The sequence below is a fragment of the Zea mays genome, chromosome 9 (assembly GCF_902167145.1).
Source record: "Zea mays cultivar B73 chromosome 9, Zm-B73-REFERENCE-NAM-5.0, whole genome shotgun sequence".
In the NCBI taxonomy this organism is placed as follows: domain Eukaryota; kingdom Viridiplantae; phylum Streptophyta; class Magnoliopsida; order Poales; family Poaceae; genus Zea; species Zea mays.
This window is the reverse complement of record NC_050104.1, coordinates 15,372,523-15,388,376: the sequence shown is the minus strand read 5'-3', so window position 1 is coordinate 15,388,376 and position 15,854 is coordinate 15,372,523. Positions and strand designations below refer to the sequence as shown.

Sequence of the window (15,854 nt, the reverse complement as noted above, 5' to 3'; positions counted from 1 at the left end):
TGAAGAGGGTATACCAATTTGAAATTATATCACACATAAGATACCAATTTGAAAATACTTCTGAAAGACTAAAATTTTTGAAATTGATGGTGGTGCGGTCCTTTTGCTTTGGGCTCATGCTCTCTCCCCCTTTGGCATAAATCGCCAAAAACGGAATCATTAGAGCCCTGTCCTAACTATTTTCTCCCCTTTGGCAAATAAAACATGAGTGAAGATTATACCAAAGACGGAGAGTGGCTCGGAGTGACTGCGAAGGATGAGTCATGGAGTGGAGTGGAAGCCTTTGTCTTCGCCGAAGACTCCAATTCCCTTTCAATACACCTATGACTTGGTTTGAAATTCACTTGAAAACACATTAGTCATAGCATATAAAAGAGATATGATCAAAGGTACACTTATGAGCTGTGTGCAAGACATCAAAAGAAATTCCTAGAATCAAGAATATTTAGCTCATGCCTAAGTTTGTTAAAAGTTTATTCATCTAGTGGCTTGGTAAAGATATCGGCTAATTGATCTTTAGTGTTAATATATGCAATCTCGATATCTCCCTTTTGTTGGTGATCCCTTAGAAAATGATACCGAATGGCTATGTGTTTAGTGCGGCTATGCTCAACGGGATTATCCGTCATGCGGATTGCACTCTCATTATCAATAGAAGAGGGACTTTGGTTAATTTGTAACCATAGTCCCTAAGGGTTTGCCTCATCCAAAGTAATTGCGCGCAACAATGGCCTGCGGCAATATACTCGGCTTCGACGGTAGAAAGAGCTACAGAATTTTGCTTCTTTGAAGCCCAAGACACCAAGGATCTTCCCAAGAACTGGCAAGTCCCCGATGTGCTCTTTCTATTAATCTTACACCCCGCCCCATTGGCATCCGAATAACCAATTAAATCAAAAGTGGATCCCCTAGGATACCAAAGCCCAAACTTAGGAGTATAAGCCAAATATCTCAAGATTCGTTTTACGGCCGTAAGGTGAGCTTCCTTAGGGTTGGCTTGGAATCTTGCACACATGCATACGGAAAGCATAATGTCCGGTCGAGATACACATAAATAGAGTAGTGAACCTATCATCGACCGGTATACCTTTTGATCGACGGATTTACCTCCTGTGTCGAGGTCGAGATGCCCATTGGTTCCCATGGGTGTCTTGATGGGCTTGGCATCCTTCATTCCAAACTTGGTTAGAATGTCTTGAATATACTTTGTTTGGCTAATGAAGGTGCCCTCTTGAAGTTGCTTTACTTGAAACCCCAAGAAGTACTTCAACTCCCCCATCATAGACATCTCGAATTTTTGTGTCATGATCCTACTAAATTCTTCACATGTAGATTCGTTAGTAGACCCAAATATAATATCATCAACATAAATTTGGCACACAAACAAATCGTTGTCAAGAGTTTTAGTAAATAAAGTAGGATCGGCCTTTCTGACTTTTAACCCATTAGTGATAAGAAAATCTCTAAGGCATTCATACCACGCTCTTGGGGCTTGCTTGAGCCCATAAAGCGCCTTAGAGAGTTTATAAACATGGTTAGGGTACTTACTATCTTCAAAGCCGGGAGGTTGCTCAACATAGACCTCTTCTTTGATTGGTCCATTGAGGAAGGCACTCTTCACGTCCATTTGATAAAGCTTGAAGCCATGGTAAGTAGCATAGGCCAATAATATATGAATTGACTCAAGCCTAGCTACGGGTGCATAGGTTTTACCAAAATCCAAACCTTCGACTTGGGAGTATCCTTTGGCCACAAGTCGGGCTTTGTTCCTTGTCACCACACCATGCTCATCTTGCTTGTTGCGGAAGACCCATTTGGTTCCTATAATATTTTGATTAGGACGTGGAACCAAATGTCATACCTCATTTCTAGTGAAGTTGTTGAGCTCCTCTTGCATCGCCACCACCCAATCCGAATCTTGTAGTGCTTCCTCTACCCTGTGTGGCTCAATAGAGGAAACAAAAGAGTAATGCTCACAAAAATGTGCAACACGAGATCTAGTGGTTACCCCCTTATGAATGTCGCCAAGGATGGTGTCGACGGGGTGATCTCGTTGGATTGCTTGGTGGATTCTTGGGTGTGGCGGTCTTGGTTCCTCATCCTCCTTGTCTTGATCCTTTGCATCTCCCCCTTGATCATTGCCATCATCTTGAGGTGGCTCATCTTGTTGATCTTCTCCTTCATCAACTTGAGCTTCATCCTCATTTTGAGTTGGTGGAGATGCTTGTGTGGAGGAGGATGGTTGATCTTGTGCATTTGGAGGCTCTTCGGATTCCTTAGGACACACATCCCCAATGGACATGTTCCTTAGCGTGATGCACGGAGCCTCTTCATCACCTATCTCATCAAGATCAACTTGCTCTACTTGAGAGCCGTTAGTCTCATTAAACACAACGTCACAAGAAACTTCAACTAGTCCCGAGGACTTGTTAAAGACTCTATATGCCTTTGTGTTTGAGTCATATCCTAGTAAAAAGCCTTCTACAGTCTTAGGAGCAAATTTAGATTTTCTACCTCTTTTAACAAGAATAAAGCATTTGCTACCAAAGACTCTAAAATATGAAATATTGGGCTTTTTACCGGTTAGGAGTTCGTATGATGTCTTCTTGAGGATTCGGTGCAGATACAACCGGTTGATGGCGTAGCAGGCGGTGTTGACCGCCTCGGCCCAAAACCGATCTGAAGTCTTGTACTCATCAAGCATGGTTCTTGCCATGTCCAATAGAGTTCTATTCTTCCTCTCCACTACACCATTTTGTTGTGGGGTGTAGGGAGAAGAGAACTCATGCTTGATGCCCTCCTCCTCAAGGAAACCTTCAATTTGAGAGTTCTTGAACTCCGTCCCGTTGTCGCTTCTAATTTTCTTGATCCTTAAGCCGAACTTGTTTTGATCCCGTCTCAAGAATCCCTTTAAAGTTTCTTGGGTATGAGATTTTTCCTGCAAAAAGAACACCCAAGTGAAGCGAGAATAATCATCCACAATAACTAGACAGTACTTACTCCCGCCGATGCTTATGTAAGCGATCATGCCGAATAGATCCATGTGTAGGAGCTCAAGTGGTCTGTCAGTCGTCATGATGTTCTTGTGTGGATGATGGGCACCAACTTGCTTCCCTGCTTGGCATGTGCTACAAATCCTGTCTTTCTCAAAATGAACATTTGTTAATCCTAAAATGTGCTCTCCCTTTAGAAGCTTAAGAAGATTCTTCATTCCAACATGGGCTAGTCGGCGGTGCCAGAGCCAACCCATGTTAGTCTTAGCAATTAAACAAGTGTCTAGTTTAGCTCTATCAAAATCTACCAAGTATAGCTGACCCTCTAACACTCCCTTAAATGCTATTGAATCATCACTTCTTCTAAAGATAGTGACACCTACATCAGTAAAAAGACAGTTGTAGCCCATTTGACATAATTGAGATACGGAAAGCAAATTGTAATCTAAATAGTCTACAAGAAAAACATTAGAAATGGAATGGTCAGGTGATATAGCAATTTTACCCAATCCTTTGACCAAACCTTGGTTTCCATCCCCGAATGTGATCGCTCTTTGGGGATCTTGGTTTTTCTCATAGGAGGAGAACATCTTCTTCTCCCATTCATATGGTTTGTGCACCCGCTGTCGATTATCCAACTTGAGCCTCCGGATGCATAAATCTACAAAACAAGTTTAGTTCTTTGTTTTAGGTACTCAAACTGTTTTGGGTCCTTTGGCATTAGATACAAGAACTTTGGGTACCCAAACACAAGTCTTTGATCCCTTATGTTTCCCCCAACAAACTTGGCAACTACCTTGCCGGATTTGTTAGTCAAAACATAAGATGTATCAAAAGTTTTCAATGAAATGCTATGGTCATTTGATGCATTAGGAGTTTTCTTCTTAGGCAACTTAGCACGGGTTGGTTGCCTAGAGCTAGATGTCTCACCCTTATAAATAAAAGCATGATTAGGGCCAGAGTGAGACTTCCTGGAATGAATTCTCCTAATTTTGCTCTCGGGATAACCGGCAGGGTACAAAATGTAACCCTCGTTATCCTGAGGCATGGGAGCCTTGCCCTTAACAAAGTTTGATAATTTTTTAGGAGGGGCACTAAGTTTGACATTGTCTCCCTTTTGGAAGCCAATGCCATCCTTGATGCCAGGGCGTCTCCCACTATAAAGCATACTACGAGCAAATTTAAATTTTTCATTTTCAAGTTCATGCTCGGCAATTTTAGCATCTAATATTGTTATGTGATCATTTTGTTGCTTAATTAAGACCATATGATCATGAATAGCATCAATATCAACATCTCTACATCTAGTGCAAATAGAAACATGCTCAACGGTAGATGTAGAGGGTTTGCAAGATTTCAATTCTATCACCTTAGCATGTAATATATCATTTTCACTTCTAAGGTTAGAAATAGTAATATTGCAAACATCAAAATCTTTAGCCTTAGCAAGCAATTTTTCATTCTCAATCCTAAGGCTAGCAAGAGAATTGTTCAATTCTTCAACCTTAGCAAGCAAATCATCATTATCATTTCTAAGATTTGGAATTGAAACATCACAAGCATTTGAATCAACCTTAGCAATTAAATTTGCATTCTCATTTCTAGGGTTGGTAATAACACCATGGCATGTGCTTAGCTCACTAGTTAATTTCTCACATTTTTCAACTTCTAGAGCATAAGCATTTTTTACCTTAACATGCTTCTTATTTTCTTTAATTAAGAAGTCCTCTTGAGAGTCCAAGAGATCATCCTTCTCATGAATAGCACTAATTAATTCATTAACTTTTCTTTTTGTTGCATGTTAAGGTTGGCAAAAAGAATGCGCAAGTTATCCTCCTCATTGCTAGCATCATCCTCATCACTAGAGGTTTCATATTTAGTGGAGGATCTTGATTTTACGTTTTTCTTTTTGTCGTCCTTTGCCATGAGGCACTTGTGGCCGACGTTGGGGAAGAGAAGTCCCTTGGTGACGGCGATGTTGGCGGCGTCCTCGTCGGAGGAGGAGTCGGTGGAGCTCTCGTCGGAGTCCCACTCGCGGCACACATGGGCATCGCCGCCCTTCTTCTTGTAGTACCTCTTCTTCTCCTTTCTTCTCCCCTTCTTGTCGTCGCCCCTATCACTATCACTAGATAATGGACATTTAGCAATGAAATGACCGGGCTTAACACATTTGTAGCACACTTTCTTGGAGCGGGGCTTGTAATCCTCCCCCCTCCTTTGCTTGAGGATTTGGCGGAAGCTCTTGATGATGAGCGCCATTTCCTCATTGTCGAGCTTTGAGGCGTCGATTGGTTGTCTACTTGATGTAGACTCCTCCTTTTTCTCCTCCGTCGCTTTGAATGCGACCGGTTGTGCTTCGGACGTGGAAGGACCATCAAGCTCGTTGATCTTCTTTGAGCCTTTGATCATCAATTCAAAGCTCACAAAATTTCCGATTACTTCCTCAGGAGTCATTAGTGTATATCTAGGATTGCCACGAATTAATTGAACTTGAGTAGGGTTAAGGAAAACAAGTGATCTAAGAATAACCTTAACCACCTCGTGGTCATCCCATTTTTTGCTCCCGAGGTTGCGCACTTGGTTCACCAAGGTTTTGAGCCGGTTGTACATGTCTTGTGGCTCCTCCCCTTGGCGAAGACGGAAGCGACCGAGCTCCCCCTCGATCGTTTCCCGCTTGGTGATCTTGGTCACCTCGTCTCCTTCGTGCGCGGTCTTTAGCACGTCCCAAATCTCTTTAGCACTCTTCAACCCTTGCACCTTATTATACTCCTCTCGACTTAGAGAGGCGAGGAGTATAGTTGTGGCTTGGGAGTTGAAGTGTTGGATTTGGGCCACTTCGTCCTCATCATAATCTTCATCCCCTACGGAAGGTACCTGTACACCAAACTCAACAACATCCCATATACTTTTGTGGAGTGAGGTTAGGTGATATCGCATCATATCACTCCACCTAGCATAATCTTCACCATCAAACGTTGGTGGTTTGCCTAATGGAACAGAAAGTAAAGGTGTATGTTTAGGAATGCGAGGATAGCGTAGGGGGATCTTACTAAACTTCTTGCGCTCATGGCGCTTAGAAGTAACGGACGGCGCGTCGGAGCCGGAGGTGGAAGGCGATGAAGTGTCAGTCTTGTAGTAGACCACCTTCCTCATCTTCTTTTTCTTATCGCCACTCCGACGCGACTTGTGGGAAGAGGATTTCTTCTCCTTCCCCTTCCCCTTGTTGCAGGACTCTTTGGATGAAGTCTTCCCGTGGCTTGTAGCGGCCTTGTCGCCGGTCTCCATCTCCCTCTTGGTGTGATCTCCCGACATCACTTCGAGCGGTTAGGCTCTAATGAAGCACCGGGCTCTGATACCAATTGAAAGTCGCCTAGAGGGGGGGTGAATAGGGCAAAACTGAAAATTACAAAGTTAATCACAACTATAAGCCGGGTTAGCGTTAGAAATAATAATGAGTCCGAGAGAGGGGGCACAAAACAAATCGCAAGCGAATAAAGAGTGTGACACACGGATTTGTTTTACCGAGGTTCGGTTCTTGCAAACCTACTCCCCGTTGAGGTGGTCACAAAGACCGGGTCTCTTTCAACCCTTTCCCTCTCTCAAACGGTCCCTCGGTCTTCTCAATCAATTGGAACACAAAGTTCCCACAAGGACAACCACACGATTGGTGTCTCTTGCCTCAATTACAAGTGAGCTTGATCATAAGAAAGAATGAGAAAGAAAGCAATCCAAGCGCAAGAGCTCAAAAGAACACAACAAATCTCTCTCACTAATCACTAAAGCCTTGTGTGGAATTGGGAGAGGATTTGATCTCTTTGGTGTGTCTTGTATTGAATGCTTAGCTCTTGTAAGTGGTTGGAAGGTGGAAAACTTGGATGACTTGAATGTGGGGTGGTTGGGGGTATTTATAACCCCAACCACCAAACTAGCCGTTTGGTGGAGGCTGCTGTCGACGGGCGCACCGGACAGTCCGGTGCGCCAGCCACGTCACCAGGCTGTTGGGTTCCGATCGTTGGAGCTCTGACGTGTGGGCCCGCCTGGCTGTCCGGTGGCGCACCGGACAAGTCCTGTAGACTGTCCGGTGTGCCACCCGCGCGTGCACTGCTCCTCTACGCGCAGGCGCGCATTTAATGCGTTGTAGCCGACCGTTGCGCGCGAAGTAGTTGTTGCTCCGCTGGCTCACCGGACAGTCCGGTGTGCACCGGACATGTCCGGTGAATTTTAGCGCAGCGGAAATCCGAAGCTGGCGAGTTCAGAATTGCTCTTCCTTGGGGCATCGGACACTGTCCGGTGGTACATCGGACAGTCCGGTGAATTATAGCGGAGCGCCTCTGAGAATTCCCGAAGGTGTGGAGTTCAGCTTGGAGTCCCTGGTGCACCGGACACTGTCCGGTGGCACACCGGACAGTCCGGTGCGCCAGACCAGGGCACACTTCGGTTATCCCTTGCTCTCTTTGTTGAACCCTTTTCTTAGTCTTTTTATTGGCTTATTGTGAACCTTGGCACCTGTAGAACTTATAGACTAGAGCAAACTAGTTAGTCCAAATACTTGTGTTGGGCAATTCAACCACCAAAATCAATTAGGAAATAGGTGTAAGCCTAATTCCCTTTCAGCAGGCTGTGAAGAGGATCATCCGCTATGTTGCGGGGACTCTCGACCACGGTCTCTACTACCCGAGGTGCCCTGGGGAGGCACACCTTGTCGGGTACAGTGACAGCGACCACGCCGGTGACATCGACACTAGCAAGAGCACAAGCAGGATTCTCTTCTTCCTCGGCAAGTGCCTCATTAGCTGGCAGTCGGTGAAGTAGCAGGTGGTGGCCATGTCCAGCTGCGAGGCCGAGTACATAGCGGCGTCCACTGCTTCGACTCAGACGCTCTGGCTGGCTCGACTGCTCGATGATCTCCTCGGGAGAGACACAAGAGCGATGGAACTTAGGGTGGACAGCCAGTCCGCTCTGGCATTGGCCAAGAACCCCGTATTCCATGAACGGAGCAAGCACATCCGGCTGAGATACCACTTCATCCGAGACTGCTTGGCAGAAGGGAGCATCAAGGCGCGCTACATCAACACCAAGGATCAGCTTGCAGACCTGCTCACTAAGCCCCTTGGGAAGATCAAGTTTGTTGAGCTTTGCTCCAGGTCCGGGATGGCCCAACTTTCTCACAAGACGACGCCCAAGACTTAGGGGGAGAATGATGGAATAAGTCTTGAGCATCTAGAGGACAGCAGTCGCTTTTGACTGTCCTCTATAGTCCTTTAGCATCTAGAGGACAACTTGATTGTCCTCTGTAGTCTCTTTAGCATCTAGAGGACAGCAGTCGCTTTTTGACTGTCCTCTGTAGTCTCTTTAGCATCTAGAGGACAACAGTCGCTTTTGACTGTACTCTATAGTCTCTTTAGCATCTAGAGGACAATCCTGTTGTGTAGTGTGTGTGAGAAGGTGTGGTAGTGCAGCCTCTAAGGCTATAAATATGGGTCTCCAACCCTTAGATGGGTATGGCATTGTGTAGTGTTTGAGGAAATAAACAGAAAAATTGCCCCAACTCATAGTGTCATCCTCTTGATGAGAGTTAGAGTCCCTCTACTTACACCAATCACGATCACAAAAACATTCGTGCGTATTCTTTGAATAATCAGTGGATAGCTCACATCTAACTTCTATAGCCAATCGCTAGCCTTATCAATGAAGAAACTACCTTGAGCGGTGAGAGATGACAAAGTTGGCGACGAAGGAAAGCTGTAGGATGCTCCCATCGCCACCGCCCTTGTCGTCGATGACTGCAGTGGCAGAGGGGAGGCAAGGAAGACGGCTGTCGCTGTCCGGTGTTGGGCAAGTAAGGCTAGGAAGATGCGGATGGGCTTCTCCCGCATCCACGCCTCCACAATCCCCATGTTGGTCGCCCTCACTCCCGCCCTAGCCCATCCAAGGTTGCTTTAGGAGTCCATGATGGTGCGCTCGGTGACGACATCATCGTAGTCGGTGCGGGAGAGGAGCACGGAGGTGGTAGCGTGGAGGAGGGCCTCACTAGATGCCACAACATCATCGAGGAGCGCCATCTAGATGCCCAACGGCTCAAGGCAGGCGCGGACGGGTGCACTACAACACATGTGACCTTCTATGACATTTCTTTATCTTTAAAGCCGAACAGAAATCAGCGCAACTAGCCTATCCACGTCATTCTATATTTTTCAGCCGTCCGATCGGACACCGATGGTCCGTGAAGCCTTTCACCCCCTCCGTCTCGCGAAGCTTCCAGACGATGGCCATGGCCCCGCGCAGCCTCTCCAATCCGTGACGCGACGAAGGTTCTCCATCCGACGGGTTACGTCCCGAGCCGTGGCTAGCAGTCGTGGTGGCAGCCTGCAATGCCGGCGCCTGTGTCCCACCTTTCCTCCCTCTCCTCGGGGCATGAAATTGCTATACTAGATTTGCAGGCAGTTGACCCGAACGGAAACAACCAGAAAATAACCCACACAATGAGCTTAACGCTTCTCCAGGGCTACTTCGCTGAGGACGACGACGATCCCGCCGCCGGCGCCGCCGCTGGCACCGAGCTGAGCGAGTCTGGTGATTCGTCAGCCGAGGAAGCCGGATCGGACGAAGTCGAGGAGTCCGCTCCTCCAAAGCCGCCCCCCAAGCTCCGCCGCCGACCAAACCCTAAGGGGGGGAGATGTCGGCGGCAGCGACGGGGGCTCCTTGCTGCCCTCCGCGCTGGAGGCCTTCGCTGATGTCTCGGGACCACCAGATTTTCTGAGGCACAGGGTTGCCGAGCCAGAGGAAGGGACGGAGGCCCTCGGTGTACTCGATCGTCGTGGGAAAGAGGGGAGCAAACAGCCGCCTCCAGGTAAGTAGATTTAAAGACTCAATTGAAGTGGAAACTGGAGACTAATGTTTTTTATGCTCTCCTGTTTATTTTGGTAACGGTAGATGAATGGAGGTCGATTAGATTGCTACTAATGTAGTTGCAGGTCTTGCATTGTTAGAGAATTGACGTAGATTTTACAGCAGTACATGTAACAATTTAAGATAGATTTAACAGAGTCTGGATGCAATTTCAGTTCCGAGTTCCCAAGATATTTGATGGTGAAACTTGACCAAGAATTAGGAAGAGGCAAATTTGATGTACTGTGTATTATTCCTTTGCACGTAGAGTGATACAGCTACCCTTTTAGCTAGTATCTGTGAGCTGGAATGTGAATACGTCACTGTTTTTCCAGTCTGAATGAAAAGGCAAGGATCTATCTTGGCCACCATGAAGCTCTGCTGTTGGAGATATTTGATTATATAATTGCATTGCTAATTTTCTGTGGCATCAGTTTTGTGTTCATCTGTTTTCAATTGCATGGCATAAAATCAGGTGGTACACTTCTAGAGTTGGTTTTAGTTTGAAAATATAAATGTGTAGTCTATAGTCTATAGTTGTGCTGGCGGTGTCTCTGGAGCTAAAGTAGTATTTATTGGTTCTATACTTCTATTTGTTTTGTTTATAGAGAAAGGAAGACTGATGTCTGCTCATAAGAAATCATATAATTATAAAGTTTTACAAAACACCGTAATCGACTCTGCTGGATACATCAGCTCTCAAGCAAATATCAGAAGCCACTACTGCTAGACTTGAACGTCTCAGAAGAGAACCAACCATATATTAAAGCTCGTTCGAAATCGGCTCCTAGATGCGTCCACGACAGCGTTTTTTATTTTGAACGCAAGCTCCTCATCCAACGGCGCAGCATGCAGTATGCCCCTGTTTGTTTCGGCTTTTCGCAGCTTCTGGCCACCAAAAGCTGCTGCGGACTATCAAACACTCAGCTTTTCAGCCAGCTTCTATAAAATTCGTTTGGTTAAAAACCATTCAAAATCAACATAAGCATATAATCGGTTGAGTCGTCGCAGAAGTAGTAATCCGTCATTTTATAGATCCTGAGTCCCATGGACAACTTTATCTTTCTCCACACGTAATCGTAATGATACTCAGATTCTCCCCACAGCCAGATTTTCAGAAAAGCTGGTCAGAAAAAAGCTGAACCAAACAGGCCCATGGTCCTCCCTTTTGGCTTTTCCACAGAACAGGAACTTCTTTTGTTCTCGACTTCTCGCGAACCTACCGTTGGATTTGATCTGGCTGCTCCCACTCCTAGTATGCCTATCCTGAGTCCTCTGGAAAGCTCTGCCCTGTGAAGAAGCGAGGAGTGGTGACGGGAGGGCGACATCGCCTAGGCCGCGGACGACGGCAGGCAGCCTCGCGTTGTCGTTGCTTTCTTCCTCCATTGCTTCCTATTCCGGTTTCTTCGTTGCTTTCTTCCTCCATCGCTTCCTATTCCAGTTTCTTCCTTCTGAAGGTAACACTCAATGCTCCCACCCTCTCCCTCTGTTATCCCTTCTCATATTCCCTTTCCGAAGTCACGGAGGTCTTGGCATTGACCTTGTCGAACGCCGATTTGATGGTCAGAATATCCGTCACGCACCGTCCGGTAGTCGGCGTGCCACTTACTCCCACTGTTCGCCCATCCGTGTCCTGCGCCGTCTATTCACCTTGCCTCGCTCGCTCCTTCTGGCCGTTGGCGTCTCACCTACTACCGTCGTCCGCCCCTCCCGTCCCGTGCGCAGCCATTTCTCAGCGGGCCACAGGATCGTGCTTCCTCGCCTCGTGCACACATCGGCGTGCAACTTGCTACTGTCGTCCGTCTTTCCATCCCCGTTCCGCCAGATCTCATCACGTGGCAGGCCGCCGCACACGTGCTTCTTGGTGACAACGTGCAGCTCCGGGCAGTAGTCGTTGTGCGTCAACTTTCTATGATTTTTATTTAATGTTTGTGCATCATGTGAAGCTCTTTTAATTAATGTTCCATTCTACGAATCTTATTTAACATTTGTACATTATGCGAAGTTTTTTTAAAATAATTTGATTGTCGTTGTTATTCTATGATTCTTATATAACGATTTGTACTTTATGTCAAGGTCTTTTTTATAATTTGCTTTCCATTATTTTAGTGAATGTCAGGCCATGTAACCTGCAGAAAGGAGAAAGAACTGGCCCTATAGGGCAAACCTTATTTATCCGTGCAAAAGTCTAGATTTTTGTTAACACAGATGAAGACAAAGGCTGCAAATATAACCTTTTATTCTTATCAGGATATAAACCTGAAGGGCAAACAATATGAATTTATCTATATAAAAGTTCGGATCCATATTTTTTTAAGAGACGAAGGCTGCAAACATAATTTGGATAATTTAGAACTGAGTTGCAAATTTTAAGTTGGAGACTTTGGCTTCCTTCCATTTCCCGAGTTCAGTCTAGGAAAAATTAGTTTCAGTCAACCATCAACATTTTTTTGACACACCATCAACGGTCTTAATGAGTAGCCTTTTAAAAAAATGTAAGTCTATCTTATACATATACATATATTTACAAACTACATATACCATTTGTAGCACCATGTACTAAATACTTTTAGTCTTTGTGTACAACAATATGAACACTATCTGGTCCTATATACTTTTACTCATACAACGTTCGAAATAAATGATAGCTGCAACATGAAATACAACTTTGAACTAATACTAAGCTTATATAAATTCCGTTAGATACTCAGTTTGACATCTCTTCTTTTTATATACATTTCGATAAGATCGTAAAAACCTCACCTCGCGCGCAAAGCGTGCGTTAGACACTAGTCTAGATTATGCCACAAACAATAGTATTTTTGTCATAACATAAGTGTATGTGATGACTTTATGACAAAAACACTGTCGTCATAAAAGTGCCGTGTTAAATTAACTTCTCTGACAAATGGTTGAGAAATATCATAGATTTAATGACGACCACCATTTTCGTCATTACATCTATGACGCTCCAAATCGTCATAAATAAGGGGAAAATGTCATTAAGTGTAGCAATGGACCTTGTGGACGAGGACGTGGCGATATGATGTGGCAAGTGACGTGGCAAAGTTTTATGACGGATATATTTGTCATAAATACGCTTACATGGATGCTGATGTGGCCATAACTTCGTGACAATAAATTTCGTGATAAAATGGATGATGTGGCAGATGACATGTCAAATAAACTATGACGAAACTTATTGTCAAAAAAAACTTGTGTGGCAGATGACATGGCAATTAGGGGTGGGCATTCAGGTTACCCGAAATTTTTCAGGTCGGGTAGTTCTGGTATTTAAAATTTCGGATTTTGAGAATCGATACTCGAAATTACAACGGGTTTCACAATACCCGGAATTTTGGGTTCGGGTATTCCCGAACTACCCGAACTGTTGTGTCAGCTTCATAAAAACACATGCATCGTATTAAATTAGTATCAAAATACAGTTTGAATAATGATATACATGGACATAAAAACTCAAGCAATCTACAATCACAAGTCATGCACACTTACATATAATTATAGATGTACAAATTATTAATTAAGAATGATACGAGTACATGACACATGAAAGTTCAGGTATTTTGGGTACCCAACTATGATACCCGAATTACCCGAAATAAATTCGGGTTTTGCAAGTTGCTACCCAAAATTACCGAACGAAATTCGGGTTTCGGGTATTTCGGATTCGGGTTCAGCTATTTTGGGTTCGGGTTTTTTACCCAACCCTAGTTGCAATCATATTGTGATATATTTTAATTCATTACTAAATACATTGAGGCCCACAACCATCCAAAACATAATGCATATATTTCACAATCATACAAAGTGACAATTTTTTTCCAACATCCACATATATTTCAAGCATAATATGTCAATCACATAAAAGAACATGGTTCATAATCCTTTAACCTAACAAATATTAAGAGAACACATATAATAGCCAGAAGTTGTAGTTCTATACAACAAGCATAAGGATAAAAAGAGGTGCAAAGTTCTGTGAGATGGATCTTCAGGATGGTTGACACCAACACCTTGGCAAGCATACTTAAGGAGTCATCTGACTACGACTGATACTTAATCTTTGTCGAAGAATACTGGTATTTTCTGCTAAGGACTTCTTCAAATCTGCAATTTCAGTAGATTGATTAGCAATGGTTGCCTCGGATGCTTGTGACTTGGCCTTTAAGGTTTTCATTTCTTCTCAAAGTCCATCTTTTCTTGTCTCTCAGTGTCCAATTGAGACTAAATCTCTTGCATCATTGTTGAAACTGTCCTTATGTTGCTTCTCTTGGAGGACACAAGACCAGCATTGCGAAGAAATTTACTTGAAACCAACACCACATTGGAAACAACTTCTGTAGAATACTTTACAGGGAGCTAAACTTTTCAACATAATTCCTAAACAACAATAGATTACTTTTAGAGGATGATTGGCAAGCATACAACATACTTAAACAATTACGTCTTGGGTTGCATTATTATTGAGTGAAGTTAAACAATACTACCAACTCATATGTCACATGAAAATGGATGAAACTATTATTTATGTAGAGGGGTGAAGATGAGCTTGATCACAAATACCTTATGGTTTGGGGTAGACCACATTTGTACCAAATCCCTCCATTGATCATCAGTCATAATGACACTGGCGATGTAGTCCTAACTTTATTTGCAGGAATCTCTCTACACTTCAAATAATGAACAACAAATTCAATATGACATGATTTGAGGATAACTAGCAGCAAAATTCCAAGCTAATCTCAAAGATTATATCCTATAATCTTGTCAAAAGGTTTGAATGGCCTGTATGTGGGAGAATGTATCCTGTTGCATTTACAGAGTGAAATGAAATACAAGTTTGTTCCCATTAGACACTAAATTTTGAAAAAAAAAACACTAGGTTTTCATTTTCTTTCTTTCTTTTTGCATATTGTCGGCTGATGTGCAATTGTGCAGATCCATGTCAAAATTTGGGCGAAAGTCCATGTCCTACCCATCTGGAATTTCTAATCTTTATTGAAGAACCTGGGTAGGGTTGATTGATTGATACGTGCTCAAATATGGAACACAGAACACACGCAAAATATCCATGCTGCGATGCTAGCAAACTTGGGTCCTCAAGTTTTTATGCATTGGAACCCATAAAAGTTGAGAGCGATTGAGATGAAATTACCTGCTGAGAGTTCCATTCTGCATCGTGATCCCTTCCCCCCTGGAGCCATCTTTGTCCTAGACGGAGAAGTTGATGGGGAGGTCGTGAGTCGCCGCCAGGATGGAGAGGCGAAGTAGTTAGGAAAGATGGGAGGAAAAATGGAAACGTAATATGCTGAGCTCTGAGCGTGGAGGATTTTGTGGAACCGCTCATGTAGCAGCAAAGCAATTGGGCCGCTCGTGTGTAGGCACGATTGGCAGAGTGAATTTTTTGAGGGGCCCTTTTTTAGAACATAGCAGCAAATTCATGGGTTCGATCTTGGTTTGGCAATTGGATTCTTTATATTATTTTAAATAATTCTATTACAAGAAGTTGGCCCTGTTTTATAAAAAATCAAACGGTTATATGGTTTGTCTCTCGGGTCCTAAGAGATGTTTAATTATACCGTGTTTAATTCCAGGGGCTAAAATTTAGCCTATGTCACTTCGTATGTTTAAATATTTATTATGTTTATTAAATATAGTCAAATTACAAAATTAATTACATAACAAAAGACTGAACGACGCGGCAAATTTTTTAAGCCTAATTAATACACGACTAACAAATATTTATTGTATCATCGCATGATTAAATTATGGGCTAATTAGACTTAAAAGACTCGTCTCACCTCTAACTAGTATTCAATCGTCTAATTTGACAGGGCTAAAATTTTGTCATTCTAACCAAACATTTAATTATATATTATGCAGAACCCATTAAATGGAAACCCCCCGTTCTTCGGCTAAAATAAATGGAAAACCAAAAAAACATTTAATGTG

General features: G+C 43.7%; 1 pseudogene across 1 annotated transcript; it reads right to left on the bottom strand.

Moving 5' to 3' along the window:
• Window positions 1–13,742: 13,742 nt before the first annotated feature.
• LOC103637986 (uncharacterized) lies at window positions 13,743–15,194 on the bottom strand (annotated as a pseudogene). Its single transcript, NR_157378.1, has 3 exons — window positions 15,058–15,194; window positions 14,466–14,567; window positions 13,743–14,282 (listed from the first exon to the last, which is right to left on the bottom strand). The product of NR_157378.1 is annotated as an uncharacterized protein (transcript).
• Between the last annotated feature and the right edge of the window lie 660 nt (window positions 15,195–15,854).